The 26,964-nt window shown below is 45.1% G+C and overlaps 1 protein-coding gene and 1 pseudogene across 1 annotated transcript in view; one reads left to right on the top strand and one right to left on the bottom strand.

The window, feature by feature from the left end:
• The first annotated feature begins 4,675 nt into the window (after positions 1-4,675).
• si:ch211-142k18.1 (uncharacterized) overlaps positions 4,676-26,964 on the top strand; it is a 37,866-nt gene continuing 15,577 nt past the window's right edge. The window contains exon 1 of the mRNA XM_090233516.1: positions 4,676-5,297. The gene's annotated coding sequence lies outside the window, so the exon portion shown is untranslated. The remainder of the gene's footprint in view (positions 5,298-26,964) is intronic.
• On the bottom strand, positions 6,099-25,952 carry LOC149984187 (uncharacterized; annotated as a pseudogene).

Genomic DNA, 26,964 nt, shown 5'->3' with positions numbered 1-26,964 from the left:
GGAATAGAAAGCCGACTCTTGATTTGATTTTCGATTGGAGATGTTTGATATGAGTCTGGAAGGAGAGTTTGCAGTCTAGCCAGACACCTAGGTACTTATAGATGTCCACATATTCTAGGTCGGAACCATCCAGGGTGGTGATGCTAGGCGGGTATGCGGGTGCAGGCAGCGATCGGTTGAAAAGCATGCATTTGGTTTTACTAGCGTTTAAGAGCAGTCGGAGGCCACGGAAGGAGTGTTGTATGGCATTGAAGCTTGTTTGGAGGTTAGATAGCACAGTGTCCAATGACGGGCCGAAAGTATATAGAATGGTGTCGTCTGCGTAGAGGTGGATCAGGGAATCGCCCGCAGCAAGAGCAACATCATTGATGTATACAGAGAAAAGAGTCGGCCCGAGAATTGAACCCTGTGGCACACCCATAGAGACTGCCAGAGGACCGGACAGCATGCCCTCCGATTTGACACACTGAACTCTGTCTGCAAAGTCTCCCTCTCTCCTACACTATGATATAGATACACTATGATATAGATACACTATACACTATGATATAGATACACTATACACTATGATATAGATACACTATGATATAGATACAATATACACTATGATATAGATATGCTATGATATAGATACACTATACACTATGATATAGATATGCTATGATATAGATACACTACACACTATGATATCGATACACTATAAGATATGATATAGATACACAATGATATAGATACAATATACACTATGATATAGATACACTATGATATAGATACAATATACACTATGATATAGATATGCTATGATATAGATACACTATACACTATGATATAGATACACTATACACTATGATATAGATACACTATACACTATGATATAGATACACTATTATATAGATATGCTATGATATAGATACACTATGATGTAGATACACTATACCCTATGATAAAGATACACTATGGTATCGATACACTGTGATATAGATACACTATGGTATAGATACACTATGATGTAGATACACTATACCCTATGATAAAGATACACTATGGTATGGATACACTATGATATAGATACACTATGGAATAGATACAATATACACTATGATATAGTTACACTATACACTATGATATAGTTACACTATACACTATGATATAGTTACACTATGGTATTGATACACTAAAAAAAGAGATGTGTTTTCATTGCCAACTGTAAGACACTATTAAGATTAAAAAATTACACTCTACTGTGTATTCCGAGTCCTTCCTGGTCGTATGTGATGTAGTGTGTGTGTGTGTGTGTGTGTGTGTGATGAAGCACATTGCTCTTAGCCTGTAGCGATGTAGACTAAACATGGCTCAGGGCTCGTTCCACTGTCAGCCCTGGCATATCCCATCTGGTCCTCATGTACCTAATGGAGCGGGAGGTTGTGTTTCAGCCTGGCCTCCGACCCATTCGGGACATACTTTACGTATTCAGGAGATGTATGGGCTGGACGTATGCCATCTACTAATGTCTATTCACTTTAGACAGAAACAAAAAGAGGGTGGTTGGTCGTGGAAGTACTCCGCAACCTTATAGCAATACTTGGGGCGTTAGGGTAGCCTAGTGGTTAGAGCGTTGGACTAGTAACCGGAAGGTTGCAAGTTCAAATCTCCGAGCTGACAAGGTACAAATCTGTCTTTAACCTGCTGTTACTAGGCTGTCATTGAAAATAAGAATTTGTTCTTAACTGACTTGCCTAGTTAAATAAAGGTTAAAAAAATTATAATAATAAAAAATCCAAAGGTTGCGTTCTCGAATCGCATCGGGGACAACTGTAGAATTTAACCCTAATCCTTATTCCAACCTTAACCCTATTCACCTGCTATGTAAATTCTCCTAACCTTTGTCGTTAGTTCTCCTAACAGCCACTGTTAATGATCCCCGTAATTATCCGTTGTTGGTATGACGCAACAAGTAACCTGGTCTCAGAGAAAGACGTATAACACAGATGTCGGATCTTAATTTGAGCCAGTTTGCAGGCAATGAACACAATGATACACAAGATACACAAGATACACAAGATACACAATGGTATAGATAAGTATAGATAAGATATGATATAGATATGCTATGATATAGATACACTATACACTATGATATAGATACACTAGTATGTAGATACTTTTTTGCAAAGGAAAATCAAGTGGAAATTACAAAGCCATTTTAAGCCTCAAATAAACTACAAGTTTTACAGTACATTTTACAGTACATTTACAGTAGGTTCTCCTGCAACAGGGTGATCAAATTAATATCCTACATCTGTACTATTCCTCATACCTATGACCCTCCACTCTTCCACCCCTCCAGTCCTCCACCCCTCCATCCCTCCATCCCTCCATCCCTCCACCCCTCCACCCTTCTATCCCTCCACTCCTCCACCCCTCCACTCCTCCACCCCTCCATTCCTCCACCCCTCCATTCATCCACCCCTCCATTCCTCCACCCCTCCACTCCTCCACCCCTCCACTCCTCCATTCCTCCATCCCTCCACCCCTCCATTCCTCCATCCCTACAGTCCTCCATCCCTCCATCCCTCCATCCCTCCACCCCTCCATCCCGCCATTCCTCCATCCCTCCATTCCTCCATTCCTCCACTCCTCCACCCCTCCATTCCTCCACCCCTCCATCCCTCCATTCCTCCATCCCTCCATCCCTCCACCCCTCCATTCCTCCATCCCTCCAGTCCTCCATTCCTCCATCCCTCCATCCCTCCACCCCTCCATCCCTCCATTCCTCCATCCCTCCATTCCTCCATCTCTCCATCCCTCCATTCCTCTATCCCTCCATCCCTCCATTCCTCCATCCCTCCATTCCTCCATCCCTCCATCCCTCCACCCCTCCACTCCTCCACCCCTCCATTCCTCCACTCCTCCATCCCTCCACCCCTCCATTCCTCCATCCCTCCAGTCCTCCATCCCTCCATCCCTCCATCCCTCCACCCCTCCATCCCTCCATTCCTCCATTCCTCCATCCCTCCATTCCTCCATCCCTCCAGTCCTCCATCCCTCCATCCCTCCATCCCTCCACCCCTCCATCCCTCCATTCCTCCATTCCTCCATCCCTCCATTCCTCCATCCCTCCATTCCTCCATCCCTCCATCCCTCCATCCCTCCACTCCTCCATCACTCCATCCCTCCATTCCTCCATCCCTCAATCCCTCCATCACTCCACCCCTCCATTCCTCCATCCCTCCATCCCTCCATTCCTCCACCCCTCCATCCCTCCATTCCTCCATCCCTCCATCCCTCCACCCCTCCATTCCTCCATCCCTCCAGTCCTCCATCCCTCCATCCCTCCATCCCTCCACCCCTCCATCCCTCCATTCCTCCATCCCTCCATTCCTCCATCCCTCCATCCCTCCATTCCTCCATCCCTCCATCCCTCCATTCCTCCATCCCTCCATTCCTCCATCCCTCCATCCCTCCACCCCTCCACTCCTCCACCCCTCCATTCCTCCACTCCTCCATCCCTCCACCCCTCCATTCCTCCACCCCTCCAGTCCTCCATCCCTCCATCCCTCCATCCCTCCACCCCTCCATCCCTCCATTCCTCCATTCCTCCATCCCTCCATTCCGCCATCCCTCCAGTCCTCCATCCCTCCATCCCTCCATCCCTCCACCCCTCCATCCCTCCATTCCTCCATTCCTCCATCCCTCCATTCCTCCATCCCTCCATTCCTCCATCCCTCCATCCCTCCATCCCTCCACTCCTCCATCACTCCATCCCTCCATTCCTCCATCCCTCCATCCCTCCATCACTCCACCCCTCCATTCCTCCATCCCTCCATCCCTCCATTCCTCCACCCTTTCATTCCTCTCCGGTAGTTAATGTTCCAAAGAATACATTTCCCCAAAATGGCAGCAATTATCCCACATTATCCATGCTTTTCCTGGATAGATAGAAATGGGTCCTCTTTGAAAGTGTGTATTTTTATCTTTTGATTTCCTATAAAGATATTATAAAACCACAGCCTTCTCACATAACTGTGTTCCTCTCTTCTCTCTAAAAAATACTAATGCATTGCACAGATGGCTGTCTTTCCTATACATTGTGTACCTCTGTCTCACAGGCCAGTTTCCACATACTTGTCAGGTGTAAATGGATTTTATTATTACTTTAAAATATACATACACTAATAATAATAAGACGTGCTTTTTTTCACATATTACGGTCCTCACTAATTCTTTTCACGTGCCTATCTCACTAAGGTATGGGGAACGGATATCCAGCTGGCTGTGTATTAACAAGAGTTTCCCCTTTCCCTTTCTAAATCTCCCTCCCTCCCTTCCTCTCTCTCTTTCTCTCTCTCTCTCTCTCTCCTTCCCCTCTCTCTCTCTCGCTCTCTCTCTCTCTCCCCCTCTCTCTCCCTCTCCCTTCACACCTCTCCCTCCCTTCCCTCCCTTCCCTCCCTTCCTCTCGATCTCTCTCTCTCTCTCTCTCTCTCTCTCTCTCTCTCTCTCTCTCTCCCTCTCTCTCCCTCTCTCCTTCCCTTCTATCCTTCCCCTCTCTCTCGCTCTCTCTCTCCCTCTCTCCCTTCACCCCTCTCCCTCCCTTCCCTCACTTCCTCTCGATCTCGCACTCTTCCTCTCTCGCTCTCTCTCTCTCTCTCCTTCCCCTCTCTCTCTCTCTCTCTCTCTCTCTCTCTCACTCTCTCTCTCTCCCTCTCTCCCTCTCTCCCTCCCTCCCTTACTTTCTTTCTTTCTCTCTCTCTCTCTCTCTCTCTCTCTCTCCCTTCACCCCGCTCCCTCCCTTCCCTCCCTTCCTCTCGGTCTCGCACTCTCCCTCTCTCGCTCTCTCTCGCTCTCCCTCCCTCTCTCTCTCTCTCTCGCTCTCCCTCCCTCTCTCTCTCTCTCTCCTTCCCCTCTCTCTCTCTCTCTCTCTCTCTCTCTCCCACTCTCACCTGTCCCCCCCATCAGATGTCAACTAGATTACTAGACTTTCCACCGCATAGAAAGAAATCATTGAGTTTCAGCTCTTTCTCCAAACATTTCCTCCCTTTCCCAGACCCAGACAGGGGCACACTCACAGACCGGCGACCGACCACGCTATCTAGCCAACCATTAAGTGTGTGTGTGAGGAAGTGTGTGTGGTTTTTTTCTTTCTTCTTTGAGTAGAAAGAATGAAGTAAGGAAAATAAGTTGGGTATTTGCGCTCTGTGCCTGTGTTTGATAACCCAGGATCCCTTTTAAAATAATTTCACTTGACGGTGAAACCTGGAAGTGGAAAGTTTATAGCTGTGAATAGTCGCAGGACTTGGGTGAGTTTCATTTTTTCCTTTCATTTAATTTGAGTCTTGGGTCTTGATTTAAACTGGGAAGTTACTTTGTTTCACTGTTTGATCAGTTCTTCTGGTTATTTATTTCACTGTAGTCTACAAAGCAGGAAAACCTACAGATGGTGTATCATCATTTGAACCAATTTCACACAGCAGGAAAATTATCCCGCAGCAACAGGACATGTGAATTATTATTATGTGTATTATAATTAATGGATTTTTTTGGGGAGGGGTTGATATATTTCTCTTTAAGGCGAATCAAGTTTGACATTTTAAAAAGGAATTTACAAACTTTAGAATACTTTTTAAAACTCAAGTTCTCCTGCAACAGGGTGATCAAATTGTTTGTCAGCCAATCAGCTGTGACCTTGGTGTTTGTCAGCCAATCAGCTGTGACCTTGCTGGGCCTCATCTCATTCTCGTCTCTTTAGACTGAAACCAGACACACGGCTGCTGCCAGAGAGACAGAGTTTGTCGTCATAGCAACATTACCTAGATTGAATGACAGAGGTTTCTGTCTGATGTACACCTACACCTGTTGAGGGGCGGGGTCTCTCTGTTCAGGTGCAACCAAGGCGTTGGTCACAAATGGCACCCTATTTTCCTTTATAGTGCACTACTTTTGACCGGTGCACTGTATAGGGAATAGGGTGCCGTTCTGGATGCAGTTGAGGTCTATCCAGGTGGACCCTACACGAGAGGGCTGAGTGCTTAAACATAATACAACATCTGTTTGAACTCATTCTGTAATTCAATCTCTCTGTAGTCCAAGGTACCATGATCTTATAATGCTCTGCTTTACAGACAGAACAGGTACCATGATCTTAATGCTCTGCTTTACAGACAGAACAGGAACCATGTTCTTAATGCTCTGCTTTACAGACAGAACAGGTACCATGATCTTATAATAATCTGTTTTACAGACAGAACAGGTACCATGTTCTTAATGCTCTGCTTTACAGACAGAACAGGAACCATGTTCTTATAATGCTCTGCTTTACAGACAGAACAGGAACCATGTTCTTATAATGCTCTGCTTTACAGACAGAACAGGAACCATGTTCTTAATGCTCTGCTTTACAGACAGAACAGGTACCATGTTCTTATAATGCTCTGCTTTACAGACAGAACAGGTACCATGATCTTAATGCTCTGCTTTACAGACAGAACAGGTACCATGTTCTTAATGCTCTGCTTTACAGACAGAACAGGTACCATGATCTTATAAAACTCTGCTTTACAGACAGAACAGGAACCATGTTCTTAATGCTCTGCTTTACAGACAGAACAGGTACCATGTTATTATAATGCTCTGCTTTACAGACAGAACAGGAACCATGTTCTTAATGCTCTGCTTTACAGACAGAACAGGTACCACGTTCTTATAATGCTCTGCTTTACAGACAGAACAGGAACCATGTTCTTAATGCTCTGCTTTACAGACAGAACAGGAACCATGTTCTTAATGCTCTGCTTTACAGACAGAACAGGAACCATGTTCTTATAATGCTCTGCTTTACAGACAGAACAGGTACCATGTTCTTATAATGCTCTGCTTTACAGACAGAACAGGTACCATGTTCTTATAATGCTCTGCTTTACAGACAGAACAGGAACCATGTTCTTATAATGCTCTGCTTTACAGACAGAACAGGAACCATGTTCTTAATGCTCTGTTTTACAGACAGAACAGGGACCATGGTCTTATAATGCTCTGCTTTACAGACAGAACAGGTACCAAGTTCTTAATGCTCTGCTTTACAGACAGAACAGGAACCATGTTCTTAATGCTCTGCTTTACAGACAGAACAGGAACCATGTTCTTAATGCTCTGCTTTACAGACAGAACAGGAACCATGTTCTTAATGCTCTGCTTTACAGACAGAACAGGAACCATGTTCTTAATGCTCTGCTTTACAGACAGAACAGGAACCATGTTCTTAATGCTCTGCTTTACAGACAGAACAGGTACCATGATCTTAATGCTCTGCTTTACAGACAGAACAGGTACCATGTTCTTAATGCTCTGCTTTACAGACAGAACAGGAACCATGTTGTTAATGCTCTGCTTTACAGACAGAACAGGTACCATGTTGTTAATGCTCTGCTTTACAGACAGAACAGGTACCATGTTCTTATAATGCTCTGCTTTACAGACAGAACAGGAACCATGTTGTTAATGCTCTGCTTTACAGACAGAACAGGTACCATGTTGTTAATGCTCTGCTTTACAGACAGAACAGGTACCATGTTCTTATAATGCTCTGCTTTACAGACAGAACAGGAACCATGTTGTTAATGCTCTGCTTTACAGACAGAACAGGAACCATGTTCTTATAATGCTCTGCTTTACAGACAGAACAGGAACCATGTTCTTATAATGCTCTGCTTTACAGACAGAACAGGAACCATGTTCTTAATGCTCTGCTTTACAGACAGAACAGGAACCATGTTGTTATAATGCTCTGCTTTACAGACAGAACAGGTACCATGTTCTTACTGCTCTGCTTTACAGACAGAACAGGAACCATGTTGTTATAATGCTCTGCTTTACAGACAGAACAGGTACCATGTTCTTACTGCTCTGCTTTACAGACAGAACAGGTACCAAGTTCTTAATGCTCTGCTTTACAGACAGAACAGGTACCAAGTTCTTAATGCTCTGCTTTACAGACAGAACAGGAACCTTCTCTTACAGTTTTTCCCAATTGGTTAACACACGTTTGCTGAAACTATTTCTCAGGTACTCAAACCTCTAAACACAAAACACAAAAAAAGTTAGCCAATTTCCCTAAACCCTACAGACATCTTGCAAAATGAAACATAGCAATCAAAATCATGTTCTCCCTGCTCAAAATGAAACTCGGCATACAAATGAGACACACACACACACATCAAATTAATCTAACTTAGTGACACCCAAGATCACACTAAAGTGACATATTTAAACACTACTATCAGAACCTATTTCTGTATTTCAGCCATCTTATCGGCTGTCAGGTTCTCCCTAGGAGAGGTGGGTGTGGAGTCAGGCACAGGAGAGAGCGAATTGCAAGATGTCACGCCCTGACCTTAGAGAGACGTTTTATTTCTCTATTTGGTTAGGTCACGGTGTGATTTGGGGTGGGCATTCTATGTTTTCTGTTTCTATGTTTTGGCCCGGGTATGGTTCTCAATCAGGGACAGCTGTCTATCGTTGTCTCTGATTGGGAATCATACTTAGGCAGCCTGCTTTGCTACCTTAGTTGTGGGTAGTTGTCTTTGTTAGTGGCCTGTATAGCCGAAGTCAGCGTCACGGTCGTTTTCCTTATTCTTTGTTTTGTTGACGACATTTATAAATAAAAAGAAATGTACGCTCACCACGCTGCACCTTGGTCCGGTCGTTTCCACCCTGACGACCATCGTGACACAAGAAGGCCGTTTATCTACAAGTCCATCAAGAACAGGCACAGGACCACAACAGTAGCCACTGAACAACAGGAACGCAGTCCAGCAAAAACACTACCCAAACAAGTCACAGCTACACAAACAATCCCGCACAAAACCTAGAGGGTTAGGGCGAGATTAAACACCCCACTAATTCCTAAACTAGACAAACTAGGTGAACAACAAGACAGACAAAACTAAACGAAAAAAGAAAAGGGATCGGTAGCAGCTAGTAGACCGGCGACGACGACCGCCGAGCGCCGCCCGAACAGGAAGAGGAGCCACCTTCGGTGGAAGTCGTGACATCGGCTCTCAACCAATCATGCTATTTTGTTTGTTTTTTCGCGTTGTTCGTAACTCGTTTTGTACATAATGTTGCTGCTACCGTCTCTTATGACACAAAAGAGCTTCTGGACATCAGAATGGTATTACTCCCATCAAATTGGACAAGGAGTTATTCTTCAATGAGTCGGACGCGAGGGAAATACTATGGGTATAATATAATATAATACTACATGACCAGGCCCCGATCCCCCTGATTCGCTGGTGAATCTTCCCTTGCCCTCCATTCTGCTAGCTAATGTTCAATCGCTGGAAAAGAAATGGGACCAACTGAAAGCACATTTTTATCCTACCAACGGGACATTAAAAACTGTAATATCTAATGTTTCACCGAGTAGTGCCTGAACGACGACATCAAGAACATACAGCTGGCGGGTTATTACACTCTATCGGCAAGACAGAACAGCAGCCTCTGGTAAGAGACGGCTGGTGCATGATATCTAAGGAAGTTTCAAAGTTTTGCTCGCCTGAGGTAGAGTAGTATGTCATGATAAGCTGTAGACCACACTACCTACCTAGAGAGTTTTCATCTGTATTTTTCATAGTTGTCAACATACCACTGCAGAGCGAGGTTGGCACTGAAACCACACTAAATTAGCTGTATTCCGCCATAAGCAAACAGCAAAACGCTCACCCAGAGGCGGTGCTCCTAGTGGCCGCTGACTTTAATCCAGGGAAACTTAAGTCAGTTTTACCGAATTTCTATCAGCATGTTAAATGTGCAACCAGAGGGAAAAAATGATAAGCAAAAATTTAAAGCAGGAGGCACCAGTGACTCGGTCTACAAAAAAAGTGGTCAGATGAAGCAGATGCTAAACTACAGGACTGTTTTGCTATCACAGACTGGAACATGTTCCAGGATTCTTCTGATGGCATTAAGGAGTACACCACATCAGTCACTGGCTTTATCAATAAGTGCATCGAAGACATCATCCCCACAGTGGCTGTACGTACATACCCCAAACAGAAGCCATGGGTTCTGGGAACATTCACACTGAGCTAAAGGGTAGAGATGCCACTTTCAAGGAGCGGGACTCTAACGCGGAAGCTTATAATGACTCCCGCTATGCCCTCCGACGAACCATCAAACAGCCAAAGCATCAATACAGGACGAAGATTGAATCGTACTACACCGGCTCTGGCGCTCGTCGGATGTGGCAGGGCTTTCAAACTATTACAGACTACAAAAGGAAGCACTGCCGAGAGCTGCCCAGTGACACGAGCCTACCAGATGAGCTAAATAACTTCTATGCTCGCTTCGAGGCAAGTAACACTGAAACATGCATGAGAGCATCAGCTGTTTTGGATTACTGTGTGATCACGCTCTCCGCAGCCAATGTGAGTAAGAACTTTAAACAGGTCAACATTCACAAACTTACCAAGAACACTAAGGTAACCTGCCTAAATGACTACTGACCACTAGCACTCACATCTGTAGCCATGAAATGCTTTGAAAGGCTGGTCATGGCTCACATCAACAGCATTATCCCTGAAACCCTAGACCCACTCCAATTTGCATACCACACCAACAGATCCACAGATGATGCAATCTCTATTCATTGACTACAGCTCAGTGTTCAACACCATAGTGCCCTTAGCTCATCACTAAGCTAAGGACCCTGGGACTAAACACCTCCCTCTGCCACTGGATCCTAGACTTCCTGACGGGCCGCCCCCAGGTGATAAGGGTAGGTAACTACGTCTGCACGCTGAACCTCAACACGGGGGCTCTAACACCATCTCCAACTCCATCATTAAGTTTGCTGATGACACAACAGTGGTAGGCCTGATCACCGACAACGATGAGACAGCCTTTAGAGAGGTGGTCAGAGACCTTACCGTGTGGTGCCAGGACAACAACCTCTCCCTAACCGTGATAAAGAGTAAGGAGATGATTGTGGACTACAGAAAAAGGAGGACCAAACACGCCCCCATTCTCATCGAGTGGGCTGTTCTGGAGCAGTTTGAGAGCTTCAAGTTCCTTGGCATCAACATCACCAACAAAGTAACATGGTCCAAGCACACCAAGACAGTCATGAAGAGGGCACGACAAAACGTATTCCCCCTCAGGAGACTGAAATGGGTCATTAGATGCTCAAAAGGTTTTACAGCTGCACCATCGAGAGCATCCTGACGGGTTGCATCACTGCCTGGTATGGCAACTGCTTGGCCTCCGACCGCAAGGCACTACAGAGGGTAGTGCGTATGGCCCAGTACATCCCCGGGTTCAAGCTTCCTGCCATCCAGGACCTCCATACCAGCGGTGTCAGAGGAAGGTCCTAAAAATTGTCAAAGACTCCATCCCACCCTAGTCAGAGACTGATCTCTCTGCTACTGCACGGCAAGCGCCAAGTCTAGGTCCAAGAGGCGTCTAAACAGCTTCTATCCCCAAGCCATAAGACTCCTGCACAGCTAATCAAATGACTACCCAGACTATTTGCACCCCCCCATGCTCCTGCTACTCTCTGTTATTATCTATGCATAGCCACTTAAATAACCCTACCTGTATGAACATAATTACCACAATTACCTCGACAACGGTGCCCCCGCATATTGACAGATTGACTCTGCACCGGTACACCCTGTATATAGCCTCCACATTGACTCTGTACCGGTACCCCCTGTATATAGCCTCCACATTGACTCTGTACCGGTACCCCCTGTATATAGCTTCCACATTGACTCTGTACCCCCTGTATTTCGCCCCGCTATTGTTATTTACTGCTGCTCTTTAATTATTTGTTTTTCTTATGTCTTACTTTTTTAAATGTATTTTCTTAAAACTGCATTGTTGGTTCAGGGCTCATAAGTAAGCATTTCACTGTAAGGACTACTACACCTGTTGTATTCAGTATTTCACTGTAAGGTCTACTACACCTGTTGTATTCAGCATTTCACTGTAAGGTCTACTACACCTGTTGTATTCAGCATTTCACTGTAAGGTCTACTACACCTGTTGTATTCAGCATTTCACTGTAAGGTCTACTACACCTGTTGTATTCAGCATTTCACTGTGAGGTCTACTACACCTGTTGTATTCAGCATTTCACTGTGAGGTCTACTACACCTGTTGTATTCAGCATTTCACTGTGAGGTCTACTACACCTGTTGTATTCAGCATTTCACTGTAAGGTCTACTACACCTGTAGTATTCAGCATTTCACTGTGAGGTCTACTACACCTGTTGTATTCAGCATTTCACTGTGAGGTCTACTACACCTGTTGTATTCAGCATTTCACTGTAAGGTCTACTACACCTGTTGTATTCAGCATTTCACTGTAAGGTCTACTACACCTGTTGTATTTGGCATTTCACTGTAAGGTCTACTACACCTGTTGTATTCAGCATTTCACTGTAAGGTCTACTACACCTGTTATATTCAGCATTTCACTGTAAGGTCTACTACACCTGTTGTATTCAGCATTTCACTGTGAGGTCTACTACACCTGTTGTATTCTGCATTTCACTGTAAGGTCTACTACACCTGTTGTATTCAGCATTTCACTGTAAGGTCTACTACACCTGTTGTATTCAGCATTTCACTGTAAGGTCTACTACACCTGTTGTATTCAGCATTTCACTGTAAGGTCTACTACACCTGTTGTATTCAGCATTTCACTGTAAGGTCTACTACACCTGTTGTATTCAGCATTTCACTGTAAGGACTACTACACCTGTTGTATTCAGCATTTCACTGTGAGGTCTACTACACCTGTTGTATTCAGCATTTCACTGTAAGGTCTACTACACCTGTTGTATTCAGCATTTCACTGTAAGGTCTACGACACCTGTTGTATTCAGCATTTCACTGTAAGGTCTACTACACCTGTTGTATTCAGCATTTCACTGTAAGGTCTACTACACCTGTTGTATTCAGCATTTCACTGTAAGGTCTACTACACCTGTTGTATTCTGCATTTCACTGTAAGGTCTACTACACCTGTTGTATTCAGCATTTCACTGTAAGGTCTACTACACCTGTTGTATTCAGCATTTCACTGTCAGGTCTACTACACCTGTTGTATTCGGCATTTCACTGTGAGGTCTACTACACCTGTTGTATTCAGCATTTCACTGTAAGGACTACTACACCTGTTGTATTCAGCATTTCACTGTAAGGTCTACTACACCTGTTGTATTCAGCATTTCACTGTGAGGTCTACTACACCTGTTGTATTCAGCATTTCACTGTAAGGTCTACTACACCTGTTGTATTCAGCATTTCACTGTGAGGTCTACTACACCTGTTGTATTCAGCATTTCACTGTAAGGACTACTACACCTGTTGTATTCAGCATTTCACTGTAAGGTCTACTACACCTGTTGTATTCAGCATTTCACTGTAAGGTCTACTACACCTGTTGTATTCAGCATTTCACTGTAAGGTCTACGACACCTGTTGTATTCAGCATTTCACTGTAAGGTCTACTACACCTGTTGTATTCGGCGCATTTCACTGTCAGGTCTACTACACCTGTTGTATTCAGCATTTCACTGTAAGGTCTACTACACCTGTTGTATTCAGCATTTCACTGTAAGGTCTACTACACCTGTTGTATTCAGCATTTCACTGTAAGGTCTACTACACCTGTTGTATTCAGCATTTCACTGTAAGGTCTACTACACCTGTTGTATTCAGCATTTCACTGTAAGGTCTACTACACCTGTTGTATTCTGCATTTCACTGTGAGGTCTACTACACCTGTTGTATTCTGCATTTCAATGTAAGGTCTACTACACCTGTTGTATTCAGCATTTCACTGTAAGGTCTACTACACCTGTTGTATTCAGCATTTCACTGTGAGGTCTACTACACCTGTTGTACTCAGCATTTCACTGTAAGGTCTACTACACCTGTTTTATTCAGCATTTCACTGTAAGGTCTACCTACACCTGTTGTATTCAGCATTTCACTGTGAGGACTACTACACCTGTTGTATTCAGCATTTCACTGTGAGGTCTACTACACCTGTTGTATTCAGCATTTCACTGTAAGGTCTACTACACCTGTTGTATTCAGCATTTCACTGTGAGGTCTACTACACCTGTTGTATTCAGCATTTCACTGTCAGGTCTACTACACCTGTTGTATTCAGCATTTCACTGTAAGGTCTACTACACCTGCTGTATTCAGCATTTCACTGTAAGGTCTACTACGCCTGTTGTATTCAGCATTTCACTGTGAGGTCTACTACACCTGTTGTATTCAGCATTTCACTGTAAGGTCTACTACACCTGCTGTATTCAGCATTTCACTGTAAGGTCTACTACACCTGTTGTATTCAGCATTTCACTGTAAGGTCTACTACACCTGTTGTATTCAGCACTTCACTGTAAGGTCTACTACACCTGTTGTATTCAGCATTTCACTGTAAGGTCTACTACACCTGTTGTATTCAGCATTTCACTGTAAGGTCTACTACACCTGTTGTATTCAGCATTTCACTGTAAGGTCTACTACACCTGTTGTATTCAGCATTTCACTGTAAGGACTACTACACCTGTTGTATTCAGCATTTCACTGTAAGGTCTACTACACCTGTTGTATTCAGCATTTCACTGTCAGGTCTACTACACCTGTTGTATTCATCATTTCACTGTAAGGTCTACTACACCTGTTGTACTCAGCATTTCACTGTAAGGTCTACTAAACCTGTTGTATTCATCATTTCACTGTAAGGTCTACTACACCTGTTGTACTCAGCATTTCACTGTAAGGTCTACTACACCTGTTGTATTCAGCATTTCACTGTAAGGACTACTACACCTGTTGTATTCAGCATTTCACTGTGAGGTCTACTACACCTGTTGTATTCAGCATTTCACTGTAAGGTCTACTACACCTGTTGTATTCAGCATTTCACTGTAAGGTCTACTACACCTGTTGTATTCAGCATTTCACTGTAAGGTCTACTACACCTGTTGTATTCAGCATTTCACTGTAAGGACTACTACACCTGTTGTATTCAGCATTTCACTGTAAGGTCTACTACACCTGTTGTATTCAGCATTTCACTGTAAGGTCTACTACACCTGTTGTACTCAGCATTTCACTGTAAGGTCTACTAAACCTGTGACAAATACAATTTAATTTGATTTATTATATATATATTATACTATATATTGTATGACTCAAACAAGACAGAAACACAAATGTATAAACATAAGTTTTATATTTCAACATGATAAACACACAGAGTAAAAATGCAAACATACAGTAAATATATTTAGCCTATTCAAAGGAAGAAAAATAGGCCTATTTGTACGACTGTTCGATCAATTGTATGGATAAAGTACCTGTCAAAATCTAAATCATTAGTCAAGAAACATATACTCCATTTCGCAAAACAAAATCAGTCATGTCTGTTGTTTTGGTCCGGCCACAGATTTTTTTATCAACATCGCAGGCGATATTCTCCTTGGCAAGACAGCGGGGGAAATATCTTCTGGCATGACGCATCCCTGACAGGACTCTGCTGGAATGTCACCACATGCCTCCTCCATTGCCTGGATGGAGTTTGCGATCATACACCTTCCACAGCCATGAAAACAACTCCTCGGTGGGGTTGAGAAATTAGGAATATGGTGGGAGATGATAGAGAATTGTGGGTCGTGGAACTAGTTGCGGGAACTGAGCAACCCGATGGAAGAGCACGTTGTCCCAAACTAGAACATACATTTGCTGCTCAGGATCACCTGGCGTCTCCGTGCTCTGGCTGAAAAAAAAAGACTGTCATGTAAAGGTGTTGTATGGAAATGAAGGAGAGTGGTGTATGGTCCATGTGTAGCATGGCGGTGGAAGACTCTTTTGTGGCTCATAGCTGCACGGTGACATTAACATTAACCCCACGCTGTCCAGGTACCTCAATGATGGCGCATTGACTCATGATGTTCCTTCCTCTCCTCCTCGTCTAAACATAATCCAGCCTCATCTATGAATATAAATTCCTGTGGAACAGAACATACATCCAACTCCATGGTTCTCTGAAATGACAGTAAATACTGTCAATTTCTTTATAAACTAAAGAAACATCCCTTTTTTAGGACCCTGTCTTTCAAAGATCATAAAAATCCAAGTAACATTCACATATATTCATTGTAAAGGATTTCAACAATGTTTCCTATTAACAATTAATGAACATGCACCTGTCAAACGGTCGTTAAGACACTAACAGCTTACAGACGGTAGACAATTAAGGTCACAGTTATGAACATTTAGGACACTAAAGAGGCCTTTCTACTGACTCTGAAAAACACCAAAAGTAAGATGCCCAGGGTCCCTGCTCATTTGCGTGAACCTTGCCTTAGGCATGCTGCAAGGAGGCATGAGGACTGCAGATGTGACCAGGGCAATAAATGTCAATGTCTGTACTGTGAGACGCCTAAGACGGTGTTACAGGGAGACAGGATGGACAGCGGATCGTCCTCGCAGTGGCAGACCACGTGTAACAACACCTGCACAGGATCAGTACATCCGAACATCACACCTGCGGGACAGGTACAGGATGGCAACAACAACTGCCCGAGTTACACCAGGAACGCACAATCCCTCCATCTGTGCTCAGACTGTCCGCAATAGGCTGAGAGAGGCTGGACTGAGGGCTTGTAGGCCTGTTTTAAGGCAGGTCCTCACCAGACATCACCGGCAACAACGTCACCTACGGCACAAACCCACCGTCACTGGACCAGACAGGACTGGCAAAAAGTGCTCTTCACTGACAAGTCGCAGTTTTGTCTCACCAGGGGGGATGATCGGATTCACATTTATCGTAAAAGGAATGAGCGTTACACAGAGGCCTGTACTCTGGAGCAGGATCTATTTGGAGGGGGAGGGTTCGTCATGGTCTGGGGTGGTGTGTCACAGCATCATCGGACGGAGCTTGTTGTCCTTGCAGGCAATCACAACGCTGTACGTTACAGAGAAGACATCCTCTTCCCTCATGTGGTACCTTTCCTGCAGGCTCATCTTGACATGACCCTCCAGCATGACAACGCCACCAGCCAAACTGCTCATTCTGTGCATGATTTCCTGCAAGACAGGAATGTCAGTGTTCTGCCATGGCCAGGGAAGAGCCCGGATCTCAATCCCATTGAGCACTTCTGGATCGTTGGATCAGAGGGTGAGGGCAAGGGCCATTCCCAACAGAAATGTCCGGGAACTTGCAGGTGCCTTGGAAAAGAGTGAGGTGACATCTCACAGCAAGAACTGGAAAATCTGGTGCAGTCCATGATGAGGAGATGCATTGCAGTACTTAATGCAGCTGGTGGCCACACATACAATTAGGTTGGAATCATTAAAACAATTTTTTCAAGCTCTCCACCAAGTTCTTGTTAACAAACTATAGTTTTGACAAGTCGGTTAGGACACATACTTTGTGCATGACACAAGTCACATTTTTGTCCAACAACTGCTCCAAAACCGCCATAAAAAAAACAGGCTACGGTTTGCAACTGCACATGGGGACAAAGATCGTACTTTTTGGAGAAATGTCCTCTGGTCTGATGAAACAAACATCGTTATGTTTGGAGGACAAAAGGGGGAGGCTTGCAAGCCAAAGAACACCATCCCAACTGTGAAACACGTTGTGGGGGTGCTTTGCTGCAGGAGGGACTGGTGCACTTCACAAAATAGATGGCATCATGAAAGAGAAAAATTATGTGGATATATTGAAGCAACATCTCAAGACATCAGTCAGGAAGTTAAAGCTTGGTCGCAAATGGGTCTTCCAAATGGACAATGACCCCAAGCATACTTCCAAAGTTGTGGCAAAACGGCTTAAGGACAACAATGTCAACAATGTATTGGAGTGGCCATTACAAAGCCCTGACCTCAATCCTATAGAAAAGGTATGGGCAGAACTGAAAAAGCGTATGCAAAAAAAGGAGGCCTACAAACCTAACTCAGTTCCACCAGCTCTGGGCCAGAATTCACCCCATTTATTGTGGGAAGCTTGCGGAAGGCTGCCCGAAACATTTGACCCAAGTTAAACAATTTAAAGGCAATGCTACCAAATATTGAGTATATGTAAACTTCACGACCCACTGGGAATGTGATGAAAGAAATCAAAGCTGAAATAAATCATTCTCTCTACTATTATTCTGACATTTCCCATTCTTAAAATAAAGTGGTGATCCTAACTGACCTAAAACGTAATTTTTACTCAGATTAAATGTCAGGAATTGTGAAAAACTGATTTTAAAGGTATTTGGCTAAGGTGTATGTAAACTTCCAACTTCAACTGTAGTAGAGAGGTCCAATGTCTGCAGTTAATACCTCTTCTCATTTTGGAACGTCCAGATGATGGATGCTAGGGTGAAGCGGCTCAGATTGGGCTGCACTCTCTTCCCAGCCTCTCTCAAGGTCAAACCATGGTTGATCACATTTTCCACCATAGTCGCCCGAATTTCATCGGAGTACTCTTCTTGTTCTTGGTCTTCCTCCACCTCTACCTCCACCTCCACCTCCACCTCCACCTCTACCTCTACCTCTACCTCTACCTCCACTGCCATCTCCACCTCTACCTACACCTCTACCTTCACCTCCACCTCTACCTACACCTCTACTTCTACCTCTACCTCCACCTCCACCTCTACCTACACCTCTACCTACACCTCTACCTCTACCTCCATCTCTACCTCTACCTCCACCTCCACCTCCACCTACACCTCTACCTCCACCTACACCTCCACCTCTACCTCTACCTCCACCTCTACCTCCACCTCTACCTACACCTCTACCTACACCTCCACCTCCACCTTCTCCTCCACTTCTACCTCTACCTCCACCTCTACCTCTACCTCTACCTCCACCTCTACCTACACCTCCACCTCCACCTTCTCCTCCACTTCTACCTGCACCTCCACCTCTACCTCCACCTCCACCTCTACCTACACCTCTACCTCCACTTCTACCTCCACCTACACCTCCACCTCTACCTCCACCTCTACCTACACCTCTACCTCCACCTCTACCTACACCTCTACCTACACCTCTACCTACACCTCCACCTCCACCTCTACCTCCACCTCTACCTACACCTCTACCTACACCTCTACCTACACCTCTACCTACACCTCCACCTCCACCTTCTCCTCCACTTCTACCTCTACCTCCACCTCTACCTCTACCTCTACCTCCACCTCTACCTACACCTCCACCTCCACCTTCTCCTCCACTTCTACCTCCACCTCTACCTACACCTCTACCTACACCTCTACCTACACCTCCACCTCCACCTTCTCCTCCACTTCTACCTCTACCTCCACCTCTACCTCTACCTCCACCTCTACCTACACATCCACCTCCACCTTCTCCTCCACCTCCACCTCTACCTCCACCTCCACCTCTACCTACACCTCTACCTCCACTTCTACCTCCACCTACACCTCCACCTCTACCTCCACCTCTACCTACACCTCTACCTCCACCTCTACCTACACCTCTACCTACACCTCTACCTACACCTCCACCTCCACCTTCTCCTCCACTTCTACCTCCACCTCCACCTCTACCTCCACCTCCACCTCTACCTACACCTCTACCTCCACCTCTACCTCTACCTCTACCTCCACCTCTACCTACACCTCTACCTCCACCTCTTCCTCCACCTCCACCTCTACCTCCACCTCCACCTCTACCTCCACCTCTACCTCCACCTCTACCTCTACCTCTACCTCCACCTCTACCTACACCTCTACCTCCACCTCCACCTCCACCTCTACCTCCACCTCTACCTACACCTCTACCTACACCTCTACCTACAAAGTTCTGATTGCAAACATTTACGCAATTCGATTTTGAACTTGTGAAAGTGGTCAATGAGTGAAAGTGGTCAATGGGTAATGGCTGATCAATGGCTTGTTGAACAGTGTTGCTTTGCATTTGCACACAATATATTTTAGTTGTGAAGGTTGTGCCAAAGGTAGAGAATGTGTGTTGTGTTTTGCCAAATGTTTGTTATAGAATTACAATCTGAGTGTAAAGCAAAATGTGTCAGTAGTATTGCAGATGTGGTGTATGGTTCTGCTAAATGAGATACAGATTTGGTGTATGGTCCTGCTAAATGAGATACAGATTTGGTGTATGGTTCTGCTAAATGAGATACAGATTTGGTGTATGGTTCTGCTAAATGAGATACAGATTTGGTGTATGGTCCTGCTAAATGAGATACAGATTTGGTGTATGGTTCTGCTAAATGAGATACAGATTTGGTGTATGGTTCTGCTAAATGAGATACAGATTTGGTTTATGAGTCTGCTAAATGAGATACAGATTTGGTGTATGGTTCTGCTAAATGAGATACAGATTTGGTGTATGGTTCTGCTAAATGAGATACAGATTTGGTGTATGGTTCTGCTAAATTAGTTACAGATTTGGGTCATTGTGCCTCATGGGGTAGTTTTAGTGTGTAAACCATTGGGGGAAATGGAGTGGACGATGCACTGGCAATATAATTGGCCGGTGGTCAATGTCCTATTTCAAGCCGCCCTATAAAATACATCACACAAGGACAGAACCATTCTTCGAAGCCCAAACATGTTGCCACTCGCCATCCAACAAACTGACAGAGCCCAGCCAAATGTTTATGGAGAGACAGACAGTCCAACAACGATCTGTCAATACAGACATCCTATTTAATAATACTTTTAAAGTAGGCCTAAGTATGGGGAATGTGGCAGACATTTTCCACTGACGAAGGCTGTTTCTCCTTATAGTCTGTCTTAACCAGACTGAGTCCTATAGTCTGTCTTAACCAGACTGTCTTATAGTCTGTCTTAACCAGACTGGGTCCTATAGTCTGTCTTAACCAGACTGGGTCTTATAGTCTGTCTTAACCAGACTGAGTCCTATAGTCTGTCTTAACCAGACTGAATCTTACAGTCTGCCTATAGTCTGTCTTAACCAGACTGTCTTATAGTCTGTCTTAACCAGACTGGGTCTTATAGTCTGTCTTAACCAGACTGAGTCTTATAGTCTGTCTTAACCAGACTGACTCCTGCCTGTCTTAACCAGACTGAGTCTTATAGTCTGTCTTAACCAGACTGAGTCCTGCCTGTCTTAATCAGACTGAGTCTTATATTCTGTCTTAACCAGACTGAGTCTTATAGTCTGGGTTAACCAGACTGAGTCTTATAGTCTGTCTTAACCAGACTGAGTCCTGCCTGTCTTAACCAGACTGAGTCTTATAGTCTGTCTTAACCAGACTGAGTCCTGCCTGTCTTAACCAGACTGAGTCTTATAGTCTGTCTTAACCAGACTGAGTCCTGCCTGTCTTAACCAGACTGAGTCTTATAGTCTGTCTTAACCAGACTGAGTCTTATAGTCTGTCTTAACCAGACTGAGTCTTATAGTCTGTCTTAACCAGACTGAGTCCTGCCTGTCTTAACCAGACTGAGTCTTATAGCCTGTCTTAACCAGACTGAGTCTTATAGTCTGTCTTAACCAGACTGAGTCCTGCCTGTCTTAACCAGACTGAGTCTTATAGTCTGTCTTAACCAGACTGAGTCCTGCCTGTCTTAACCAGACTGAGTCTTATAGTCTGTCTTAACCAGACTGAGTCCTATAGCCTGTCTTAACCAGACTGAGTCCTACCTGTCTTAACCAGACTGAGTCTTATAGCCTGTCTTAACCAGACTGAGTCTTATAGCCTGTCTTAACCAGACTGTCTTATAGTATGTCTTAACCAGACTGAGTCCTATAGTCTGTCTTATCCAGACTGTCTTATAGTTTGTCTTAACCAGACTGAGTCTTATAGTCTGTCTTAACCAGACTGAGTCTTATAGTCTGTCTTAACCAGACTGAGTCCTATAGCCTGTCTTAACCAGACTGGGTCTTATAGTCTGTCTTAACCAGACTGAGTCCTATAGTCTGTCTTAACCAGACTGAGTCTTGTAGTCTGTCTAACCAGACTGAGTCCTATAGTCTGTCTTAACCAGACTGAGTCTTATAGTCTGTCTAACCAGACTGAGTCTTATAGTCTGTCTTAACCAGACTGAGTCCTATAGTCTGTCTTAACCAGACTGAGTCATGCCTGTCTTAACCAGACTGAGTCTTATAGCCTGTCTTAACCAGACTTAGTCTTATAGCCTGTCATAACCAGACTGAGTCTTATAGCCTGTCTTAACCAGACTGAGTTTGTATCCTAAATGACACTATGTTTGACCAGAGATCATAGGACTGTGGTCAAAACGAGTGCACAAGGGAAAATGGTGAAGTGAAGCAATGTGAGTGCTGCTTTGAGTGGTCTTTGGCTCTGATTTAACACAGACACTGAGCTGATGCCAATAAAGGGCCAATCCAGGATATGGAAAACAACAAAGTTGTCACCCTGCCACTTGAGAAGACAAGTGGTCCTTGGGGCTGGCGGGGTCCTCTGGGAGGCTAGCTGGTATCGTCCTCTGGGAGGCTAGCTGGTATGGTCCTCTGGGAGGCTAGCTGGTGTGGTTATCTGGGAGGCTAGCTGGTATGGTCCTCTAGGAGGCTAGCTGGTATGGTCCTCTGGGTGGCTAGCTGGTATGGTTATCTGGGAGGCTAGCTGGTATGGTCCTCTAAGAGGCTGGCTGGTATGGTCCTCTAGGAGGCTAGCTGGTATGGTCCTCTGGGAGGCTAGCTGGTATGGTCCTCTAGGAGGCTAGCTGGTATGGTCCTCTGGGAGGCTAGCTGGTATGGTCCTCTGGAAAGCTAGCTGGTATGGTCCTCAGGAAAGCTAGCTGGCATGGTCCTCTGGGAAGCTAGCTGGCATGGTCCTCTGGGAAGCTAGCTGGCATGGTCCTCTGGGAAGCTAGCTGGTGTGCCTCAACTCAGAGAGACTGTGCTTCACTGTGTAGAGTTAACACTCAACATATAAGAAACAGAGAAGCAGTGGTCCTCGGCTTCAACAGGATCTCCAACATTTTATGGACAAACGTCAAATATTGCAGTCTATCTTTAATGATCTCTCTGCTATCTTACAGTAACACAGATACTTGAGCTAACAGCATTACCCTTTGCTGTTGTAAACTGCAATCGAAGACAGACGGACACAATAAAATCACATTTAATACGACTCCAGTCCTAAATGGGTCGGATGTTGTCATTTGGCATGGCATTCAGTTGTACGAATCTGAGGACTGATGTTTGGTTTTAGGAGAGTAGTCACATATTGTTAAAATAAAAGGCCAAAATAATGGTTTGAATCAGTTCTGCTCTCACAATACTGTATTTCAAGTTAACTCTTGTTTTGTGTTGTTGTGGGACTTAACAAGATCTCAAAAGAAATAGTGAAAATGACTTGAGAGTCCAACGTTTGTTCACCGGAGGGGAGGGTAAATGTAGATTTTGTTACGGTTAATTAAGTCTATGCATTCATTCCGAATTTTGACAAAAAAAAAATGTTTAAAAAAAATGAGTGCCTAGCACTGGGATTGAACCCGCACGCCTCGGAGAAAGACTTCTCCGTCCACAGCACCCTGTCTAGCGGCGAGCCTACCTCGTGGTAATAATAGTAGTAGTGTTCATCGGTGCCTCTAGTGGCCAGTTTTGAAGGTGATTCCTGTCCTGGGGATTTGGATAGACATTGGATTTGGCATTGGGACTGGTGCGACCTGGCTGGTTGGATAGGAGGCCCGGACACAGTCTAAGTTCAAGCTCTGTCAAATATAATATTACTTATCTGTTCTGAATACCTCAACATGTAATGAAATGTAATGTAAATGAACAGGGCCATATAAATACATTTAAAAAGCAATTTCCCAAATGTTGATAACCATACAATTTTTTTTTTTTAAAGAACATAAAACCATTGAAATTAGATCATTTTCCGAAGGTAAACTGAACCAATTTATTTTCCCTAGAGATTTTAATTGGTTAAGTACGACAATCTGAGAAATACAGTCTCATCATTACATGTATAAACAAGCACGCCTCACTATAACTGTCTCAGTCCAATGGGCCAGAGATAACATCAGACATACTCTTCGCTCCGGCATACGTCAATCACGCAATCATGGACGCGCGCACACACACACACACACACACACACACACACACACACACACACACACACACACACACACACACACACACACACACACACACACACACACACACACACACAGAATATAAGGTGCTATTTAGAAACTAGTAATAGCCCTTCGTACATCAGCTGATATCTCAAAGTGCTGTACAGAAACCCAGCCTAAAACCCCAAACAGCAAGCAATACAGGTGTAGAAGCACGGTGGCTAGGAAAAACTCCCTAGAAAGGCCAAAACCTAGGAAGAAACCTAGAGAGGAACCAGGCTATGTGGGGTGGCCAGTCCTCTTCTGGCTGTGCCGGGTGGAGATTATAACAGAACATGGCCAAGATGTTCTAATGTTCATAAATGACCAGCATGGTCGAATAATAATAAGGCAGAACAGTTGAAACTGGAGCAGCAGCAAGGCCAGGTGGACTGGGGACAGCAAGGAGTCATCATGTCAGGTAGTCCTGGGGCTTGGTTCTAGGGCTCAGGTCCTCCAAGAGAGAGAAAGAAAGAGAGAAAGAGAGAATTAGAGAACGCACACTTAGATTCACACAGGACACCGAATAGGACAGGAGAAGTACTCCAGATATAACAAACTGACCCTAGCCCCCCGACACATAAACTACTGCAGCATAAATGCTGGAGGCTGAGACAGGAGGGGTCAGGAGACACTGTGGCCCCATCCGAGGACACCCCCGGACAGGGCCAAACAGGAAGGATATAACCCCACCCACTTTGCCAAAGCACAGCCCCCACACACTAGAGGGATATCTTCAACCACCAGCTTACCATCCTGAGACAAGGCTGAGTAGTACCCTTTTTGATTCCAGGTATAACCCTTTTGGGTTCCATTCAGAACCCTTTTGGGTTCTATGTAGAACACTTTCCACAGAGGGTTCTACATGGAACCAAAAAAGGGATTCTACCTGGAACGAAAAGAGTTCTCCTATGGGGACAGCCGGAATAACCCATTCGGAACCCTTTTTTTTAATCATAGAGTGTAGTAACGAACTGATGTAATAGCCTTGCGCTGTACGGACAGACTCCTGGCGTCTGGCAACTAGCCTGTGTCTGAGTGTGTGCATGCGTGTGTTATGTGTGCGTCTGCTAGCAATCTGGGCCGGTTAAAAGGTTTCTGCTTAACTACTGTTCCCTCAGCTTCAGTAAGGTATGTGAGGTCACCACCGTTCAAACTAATCACAAACAACAGACATGGGGAGAGACTGTAGAGAGAGGGTTTTAGAGAGAGGGGTTTCTCCCGATGTGTGTGTGTGTGTGTGTGTGTGTGTGTGTGTGTGTGTGTGTGTGTGTGTGTGTGTGTGTGTGTGTGTGTGTGTGTGTGTGTGTGTGTGTGTGTGTGTGTGTGTGTTTACTACAATGTGTTGCTACGGCACATTTTTCAGTGGTATATTTTTAAAAGTAAAGAAATCTCAATAACATTTGTAATGCCCCCCATCTTACATTTAGAACCTTTAATTATAAATTCATATGGGTTTCACGCATATCTTTCACTCTTGAGTTTTCCATGAAATATCATGAGCACATTTAATTTACTCCCAAATGCATTAGATAACGGCTCACCAGTTAGTCATTTTAACTACTGTTTATTCCAATAGCAAAAAAATACAAGATACACGTTTCAAAACAGTTATTATTAAAGTGCTGAATAGAAAAAATAGTGGTAAATATCATTTTTCATACAATATCTGACTATAGAGTGTATTTTTTTGTTGGTGACGTCGGGTCCTGGTGCCGCCGTCGATGGAACAGGGGGTGCCTCACCTGGCTCATCGGGCTTCCACGCCGTAGCTGGCTCGAGAGGTTTCCTTGCATCGGTTGGAACGGCAGGCTCCCACCCCACGCCATGCCTTAGCCGGCTTGTCAGGCTCCCACCCCACGCCATGCCTTAGCCGGCTTGTCAGGCTCCCACCCCACGTCATGCCTTAGCCGGCTTGTCAGGCTCCCACCCCACGCCATGCCTTAGCCGGCTTGTCAGGCTCCCACCCCACGCCATGCCTTAGCATGCTTGTCAGGCTCCCACCCCACGCCATGCCTTAGCCGGGTTATCAGACTCCCACCCCACGCCATGCCTTAGCCGGCTTGTCAGGCTCCCAACCCATTCCATGCCTTAGCCGGCTTGTCAGGCTCCCACCCCACGCCATGCCTTAGCCGGCTTGTCAGACTCCCAACCCACGCCATGCCTTAGCCGGCTTGTCAGGCTCCCACCCCACGCCATGCCTTAGCCGGCTTGTCAGGCTCCCACCCCACGCCATGCCTTAGCCGGCTTGTCAGGCTCCCACCCCACGCCACGCCTCAGCCGGCTCGTTAGTCTCCCAGTCTCTCAGTCGGCTCGTCGGTCTTCCACACCACAGCCGGCTCGTCTGGCTTCTACGCCTCAGGTGGCTTGTCCAGCGCCGAGCCTCTGCCGGCACGTCAGGCTCACTCAGGTGGGACGCCGAGTGGCACCCCTAGGGGGTTAATGTCATGCTTGCTCTTGCTCCCCGTCTCTGGCTCACGAGGGTGCCAGGCTGCCCATCACTACTCACACCTGTCACCGTCATTACGCGCATCAGCGCTCATTGGACTCACCTGGACTCCTTCACGTTCTGATTGCCTTCCCTATATCTGTCTGTAACTCACACTCACACTTTTCTATGTGACATGTCAACTGGTACAATGCCGCCTGTCTCGAAATATATCAGCTTACAGTGTATCAATGAAATTCAGATAACGAGTGGAATATATTGTTATATTATAACCCAGATATTTCAGCAGTGTATTGTACACTGCACTATCATTCCAAATGGGAGCACATTGAGAGTGACTCTTTCCACTTGGTCCTATTGAAGCACACCGGCTGATGGAGAACGATGACGTG

Source organism: Oncorhynchus mykiss, chromosome 4 (assembly GCF_057628025.1).
Source record: "Oncorhynchus mykiss isolate SJ-2025 chromosome 4, ASM5762802v1, whole genome shotgun sequence".
NCBI classification, from domain to species: Eukaryota; Metazoa; Chordata; class Actinopteri; order Salmoniformes; family Salmonidae; genus Oncorhynchus; species Oncorhynchus mykiss.
The sequence above is the reverse complement of the archived record's forward strand: the minus strand, read 5'-3'. Positions and strand labels throughout refer to the sequence as shown.